Here is a 7621-nt window from a genome sequence, read left to right as displayed (position 1 = left end):
CAGACAACCAGAAGAAGCTGGTGTATTACCAGACCACCTCCTGACCTCCCACAGAGGAGAATTGGCTGAGCACTACCAATTCTCCCATGGGAATACTGGCACAATCTATTCAAGAGCAGTGGAGAAAGAATTGTTTACCCAGATTGGCCTTGGAGACCTCTGGGCCCCAATGTGGCAATTATAACCAACTGACTGGCTCAAGATCTGCCATGCAGTCCTCAGCTCTTTCTACCCTCACACTCTGCCCAAACCAAACTGAGGTATCCAGTGTGCTCAGAACACCATTTCTCCCTTGCTCATCATGGATTCTGTAGCCTGGGAATCCTCCCATATTTTCTGACTCCAATCCTACCAGCCCTTCAAACAAACATAGTTCTGTGTCCCACTTGATGTTACCATGGTCTAGATAATACAAATGTCTTCTCTCTCTGGAATTCCATCTAGTGTTCATATCTCCTTTATATGTATCATAGATAAATATAAGAATACTTATCATGGATAAATATCATGGATAAAAACTTCTTCGTGAAAGCTTGATGCTTTAAAATCTCTCACACACACTATATTCAATATACTAATAATCCTTATTTTGTTGTACCCCGACATTGTCCACAATGAATAAAAAATTAAATGTGTTCCTTTATCAGTTCATTCCACAAATATTATTGAGCAATGCACACTGGTTAAATGCTTGAGAAACAAAAATCAAGCTTCAGAATTTATCTGTAGGCATTTAAAACCATTCACGATACAGAGGAAACAGTTCTGTCATAACTATCTGTGTGACCTTGAAAAGCTGTCTTGACATACTTGAGCCTCAGTTTCTCCATCATTAAGATGATGTTAATGTGGGGCTGGGGTTGTGGCTTAGGGGTAGAGTGCTCGCCTAGCCCGTGCGAGGCCCTGGGTTCGACATAAAAATAATCAGCACCACATAAAAATAAATAAATAAAATAAAGGTATTGTGTCCAATTAAAATAAAAAAATAAATATTAAAAAGAAGAGATGATGTTAATGTGGCCTATCCTGTACCACTGTTTGTACATTAATGATACAACATGTGAGGTGCCTGGTGTGTGGCAGACATTCACTCAGTGGTAGTCGTATTGTTTAATAAACATTTATTTTGTGCCTCTCTTTTTGTGACATAAATGAAGAAAACATGATTCCTGTCTACAAGGAAGTTTTCTGTTTTGCAAGAGATATACATCCCCTGAAATAATTGCAAACAAGATGGTAAGTTCAAAGTCTCTACTCTTGTTTAGATAAATTAAAAACATAAAGAGAATTATTTTTAAAAAATTACCATACTGGGTCTTCCTTTTTATATAGTTAAGAAAATACCATAAAATGAAATTTTACAGTTATGAAAGAGAGTTACTCTCTAATAGGCTGGGGAAAGTCTACCTAGATGAACTTCTTTTTGAAAGAAAAACAATACCTAAAATATATGCTTCTTATGATGTGCCAGGTTCCACTCTAAGAACATTTATGTGTTAACCCAATTAGTCCTTAAAATAACCTTGGGTGAATTATTACTCCTTTTCTAAAGAAGAGGACACTGAGGCAGAGAGTTCAAGAAAGATTTTCAAGTTTGCACAGCTATCCATTACCTGTGCCACGCTATGCACCCAGGCATAAATGAGCTAAGCAGGTTCCCAATTACATGGTAGTGGTGTCTTATATCTGTAATATATAAATGGTGGGAACTACACATGTGTGGTAACATTTCCATAACCTCTTCATATAAGCATAAATAAAAGTATGGGAAGATTCACCCCAAACCATGCATGGTTATGCTGCTTATTAGATGAAGAGTATTGAAGGTGATAAGTGGGTGGGGAGAGTGACTGCTTTTTCTTCATATGGTAATAGTTTCCTTTACCATATAATTAGCATAAATTGCTTTCAACATTTTTATTGAGAAATAATTCACACATCCTACAATTCACACTTTTAAGGTACAAAATTGGACTGTTTTTATTATATTCCAAGAGCTGTGCATCCATCTGTAATTTCTGTAATTTTAAATAAAATCAAATATTTTGATGCTAGACATTAACTATACCTGTCGAAAACATGAAAATATTAATATTTTGCAAATAACTTTACTCCTCTGCATAATTTCAAAAGAGAAAGAGGTGGGGTGAAGGGAAAGGAAAGCAAAACAGTCTGGAAAGGCATTTGATACATATTAGTTGGTTTTTAACTGAGATTTCGGGTTTAAAATCAATAGAATTTACATGAAATCAAGATATTTTTCTTCTTTGAAATTCTAAAAAATGTGGCAATACTTTAACTGAATTGCCTCAAATAAAATTAACTGAAGTTTAACAACAGTTGCCCTAGATTGAAGAAACATGCAGCTGCTCCACCCAACCAGCCCCTTTCTGTACATACCCTCCTTGTACCATGAATACTGGAATGTGTGACCCTCAGTTCTCAGAGGACAGGAGAGAATATCTGGGAAAACTAGAACAATAAATGAGATTTGGGGGGCTGGGGATGTGGCTTAAGCAGTAACGCGCTCGCCTGGCATGAGCGGGACGCTGGGTTCGATCATCAGCACCACATAAAAATAAAATAAAGATGTTGTGTCCACTGTAAACTGAAAAATAAATATTAAAAAATTCTCTTTCTCTCTCTCTCTCTCTCTCTCTCTCTCTCTCTCTCTCTCTCTCCTCTCAAAATAAATAAATAAATAGATGATAGATAGATAGATAGATAGATAGATAGGATTTGGAAGCAACTTTTGAAGCCCTTGTCTGATTCACAGACCTTCTAAGCACCAGCATCTAACCATGGCCATACAGCTCCTATCTAAAGTCTCAGGGAAGGGGCCCTCATTACTTCCTAGGAGGCACTTATATTTTCTAATTTTTCAATTTGACAAATCATAATGGTATATGTTTAAATGGTTCAGTGTGAAATCTTCATATATGTACAAAATGTGCATGATTAACTCAAGGTAACTAACATTTCCATGACCTTGCTTACCTAACAATATTTCATAGTGAGACATTTAAAATCTACTTAGTTATTCTATAATGTGTAATGTATTATTTTTGCCTATGAGCACCCTGTTATGCATCTCTTACTTTTGTAAATTCTTCCTTACACTCAGCTAAATTCAGCTTCCTTTAGATTTCAATATCTCCATCCTTACTCTTACCTTTAAAAATCATAAGAAAAATTAAACCTGAGCACACTTCACAACATCTTTCTATCATTTAAAGATAGCACAATGCCCTGGGAATACTTTTAACCAAAACCTCAGAATAATTTAATGAATTGTGACCAAGAAACTAGCTCTCAATGGAAAAGCCATGATTAAAAACAAAATTCCTTTGGTTCTGAGCGTGAAAATCTTTCCCAATTCTACTAAATACATGTAACCACAGGAATAAATATGAAGAAATGGAAGCATGAAAGCGGCTGTTCCTGGCCTCTTCAGATGGCTCTCCAATGGGTAGAGGGGAGATTGAGGAGTTCATTTATTTTAATTGCTACATAGATTCATGGAATCAACATACCACTGTTTAATCATTATATCTGAAGAACAAACTATTGTGTTATTTCAAATGTTTTTCTACTTCAAACACTATGGTAGTGAAGATTTTTATGCATGGCTCTGTGCTATGGGCAAGAGTTTTTCTAGATGGTTTATCACAGTCAAATCTGAGTCAGAAAATACAAGTATCTTCAACAATAAAACACTGGAATATCTCTCATCCCTGTCATTTAAAAAACAATAAAAACAAAAACAAACAAACAAAAACTTTAAATGTTTGCTAATTTAAAGGGTATGAAATTGTACCTTATTGACATCAATTTGCACTTTTTCGATCAAGAGAGAGGTTGAGGATTTTTTCACTTGTTTTTGAGTCCAATTTTTTTCTAGAATTATCTAAGTATGTATTTTGCTTTTATTGTGATATTTATACTTTTCAAAAGATTTTATAATTAATTTATTTTGTACATATTAATCTACTTATTTTTACATTGCAAATACCTCCTAATCTCTAGCATGGTTTTTATTTTATTTATTTCATTTATATATGTGTGTGTGTGTGTGTGTGTGTGCGTGCGCGCGCACGCATGCATGAAAGAAAAAGAGACAGATAGCATTCATGCACATGTGTGTATCCACATGCATTTAATATTAATCTTTCCCTTTTAAGTCTTCTCAAAAACTGAATCTCCATACCTGCACACCCAAGTTTATTGTAGCATTATTTACAAGACCTAAGATATGGAATCAGCCTAGGTTCCCATCAATAAATGAATACATAAAGAAAATATGGTATGTATACACAATAGAATATTATTGATCCATAAAGAAGGATGAAATCCTATCACTTGTAGCAACATGCAAAGGAAATTGTGCCAAATGAAATAAGCCCAAGGGGATATAGCTCAGTTGGTAGAGTGCTTGCCTTACATGCACAAGGCCCTGGGTTCAAGCCCCAGTACCACCAAAAAGAAAGAAAGAAGCCCAACACAGAAAGGCAAGTACTACATATTCTTCATATGTAGAAGCCAAAAAAGTAAATAAATAAAAAATAAAAAAGCAAGCCTACCTAAAAGTGGAATAGTGACTAATACAGATTGAGAAGGGCATATGCAGGAAGGTTGGATTTGATCAATGAGTGCTATATGTTGTACAGAAATACCACACTGGATCCCATTAGTATATACAATTGATGCATGTTAACAAAATAAATTAAAACAAAAAAAATGAGTCTCTAAGTTATGGACCTAGAAATATTCTTCTCTGTGCCTTCTGAAAGTTTGATATCTTGCTATTTCACATTGAGGCTTTGAATCAATTTGGCATATTATTATCATATCCTTTCAGATAATCTGTTTGAATAACACTTATTGAACAACTCTGGTTTCCCTAGCAAATTTTCCATTGTCATACACCAACTTTTCAGTTTCTGTTAGTTCTCTTTGTTCTGCTGTTCCATCATATGTTCCTTTCAGTAATATCTTTTGTCTTTATTTTTAGATTTATAGTAATTTCATAATTTATAGCCCAAGTCTCCAAAGTTTTTTTTTTAAGAATACTCTTTACGACCCCCCTCGCCTGCCAGGTAGGAGAAGGGTGACCACCGACAGAAAAGGCCCAGTGGCCCAGGGCGGGACAGAGCTTCCAATCACTCCTGCAAGGTAGGCGGGCCTGCGACCCACCGGCAGAAGAGGAGCAGTCGCCTGCTGAGAGGCTGAGCCGCCCCCTCCCCCTGCGCCAGCATAGTAGAGGGAACTGGGACCAAAGACAGAGCAGGCCCAGCGGCCTGCTGAGGGGCAGAGCCGCCCCCCACCCCCCTCGCCTGCCAGGTAGGGGAAGGGTGACCACCGACAGAAAAGGCCCAGTGGCCCAGGGCGGGACAGAGCTTCCAATCACTCCTGCAAGGTAGGCGGGCCTGCGACCCACCGGCAGAAGAGGAGCAGTCGCCTGCTGAGAGGCTGAGCCGCCCCCTCCCCCTGCGCCGGCATAGTAGAGAGAACTGGGACCAAACACAGAGCAGGCCCAGCAGCCTGCTGAGGGGCAGAGCCGCCCCCCACCCCCCTCGCCTGCCAGGTAGGGGAAGGGCGACCACCGACAGAAAAGGCCCAGTGGCCCAGGGCGGGACAGAGCTTCCAATCACTCCTGCAAGGTAGGCGGGCCTGCGACCCACTGGCAGAAGAGGAGCAGCCGCCTGCTGAGAGGCTGAGCCGCCCCCTCCCCCTGCGCCAGCATAGTAGAGGGAACTGGGACCAAAGACAGAGCAGGCCCAGCGGCCTGCTGAGGGGGAGAGCCGCCCCCCACCCCCCTCGCCTGCCAGGTAGGGGAAGGGTGACCACCGACAGAAAAGGCCCAGTGGCCCAGGGCGGGACAGAGCTTCCAATCACTCCTGCAAGGTAGGCGGGCCTGCGACCCACCAGCAGAAGAGGAGCAGTCGCCTGCTGAGAGGCTGAGCCGCCCCCTCCCCCTGCGCCGGCATAGTAGAGAGAACTGGGACCAAACACAGAGCAGGCCCAGCAGCCTGCTGAGGGGCAGAGCCGCCCCCCACCCCCCTCGCCTGCCAGGTAGGGGAAGGGTGACCACCGACAGAAAAGGCCCAGTGGCCCAGGGCGGGACAGAGCTTCCAATCACTCCTGCAAGGTAGGCGGGCCTGCGACCCACTGGCAGAAGAGGAGCAGCCGCCTGCTGAGAGGCTGAGCCGCCCCCTCCCCCTGCGCCGGCATAGTAGAGGGAACTGGGACCAAACACAGAGCGGGCCCAGCGGCCTGCTGAGGGGCAGAGCCACCCCCCACCCCCCTCGCCTGCCAGGTAGGGGAAGGGTGACCACAGACAGAAAAGGCCCAGTGGCCCGCGGCGGGACAGAGCTTCCAATCACTCCTGCAAGGTAGGCGGGCCTGCGACCCACCGGCAGAAGAGGAGCAGCCGCCTGCTGAGAGGCAGAGCTGCCCCCTCCCCCCCGCGCCTGCAAGGTAATCGGAACTGAGACCACCATCAGAACAGGTCAGACCTGCAACCGAGAGACAGAACAGGCCCAGTGGCCTGAGGAAGGGTAGAGCCGCCCCCCCCCCACGCCTGCAAAGTAGGCGGACCTGCGACCCACTTGGGGCAATGTGCCTACCACGCCGGCAGGCCGCTGGGCCTGCTCTGCCATAGGTACAGTCCCCCCCCCCCCCTTGCAAAGTAGGCCAGAACGGCCGACCGCAGAGGGACAGAGCCGCCGCCCGCGCCTGCAAGGACGGCGGACCTGCTACCGACTGGCAGAGCAGGCCCAGCGGCCTGCCGGCGTGGTAGGCACATTGCCCCAATTGGCGGAGGGGCAGAGCCGCCGCCCGTGCCTGCGAGGGAGACTTTGCAACTATACAAGACCAATATAAATATATAGGGGGAAAATTCAATAGCACAACAGTTTCACCAAGAAGAAAGGAACGCGAACAGTATGAAGAGACAAGGAAAGAAAGGACCACAAGCATTGCAGGTCAACTCAACTTTAGAAGAGGTAATAGCTGCAGCTGATGGAATGTCAGATAAAGAATTCAGGATATACATGCTTCAGATGATCTGGAGTCTCAAGGAAGACATCAGACAGCAAAATCAGACAATGAAAGATCACTTCAACAATGAATTACCTAAACAAATCCAAGAAGCAAAAGATCAACTATACAGGGAAATAGAGGTTATAAAAAACAAACAAACAGAAATCCTAGAAATGCAGGAAGCAATAAGCCAACTTAAAAACTCAATTGAGAATACTACCAGCAGAGTAGAACACTTAGAAGACAGAACATCAGACAATGAAGATAAAGTATTTCAACTTGAAAAGAACATAGACAGCTCAGCAAGACTGTTAAGAAACCATGAGCAGAACATCCAAGAAATATGGGATAACATCAAGAGACCAAATTTAAGAGTCATTGGGATACAGGAAGGAACAGAGTTTCAAACCAAAGGAATGAGCAATCTATTCAATGAAATAATTCGAGAAAACTTCCCAGACTTGAAGAATGAGACAGAACCCCAAATCCTAGAAGCCTACAGGACGCCGAATGTGCAAAATCATAAGAGACCCACACCTAGACACATTATAATGAAGATGCCCAACATACAGAACAAGGA

General features: G+C 42.8%; 1 non-coding gene across 1 annotated transcript; it reads left to right on the top strand.

Moving 5' to 3' along the window:
* Positions 1 to 4405: 4405 nt before the first annotated feature.
* Positions 4406 to 4478, top strand: Trnav-uac (transfer RNA valine (anticodon UAC)). The gene has a single exon. It is a non-coding gene; the product is annotated as a tRNA-Val (tRNA).
* The last annotated feature ends 3143 nt before the right edge of the window (positions 4479 to 7621 follow it).

Source organism: Marmota flaviventris, chromosome 5 (genome assembly GCF_047511675.1).
Source record: "Marmota flaviventris isolate mMarFla1 chromosome 5, mMarFla1.hap1, whole genome shotgun sequence".
Lineage (NCBI taxonomy): Eukaryota > Metazoa > Chordata > Mammalia > Rodentia > Sciuridae > Marmota > Marmota flaviventris.
The sequence above is the reverse complement of the archived record's forward strand: the minus strand, read 5'-3'. Positions and strand labels throughout refer to the sequence as shown.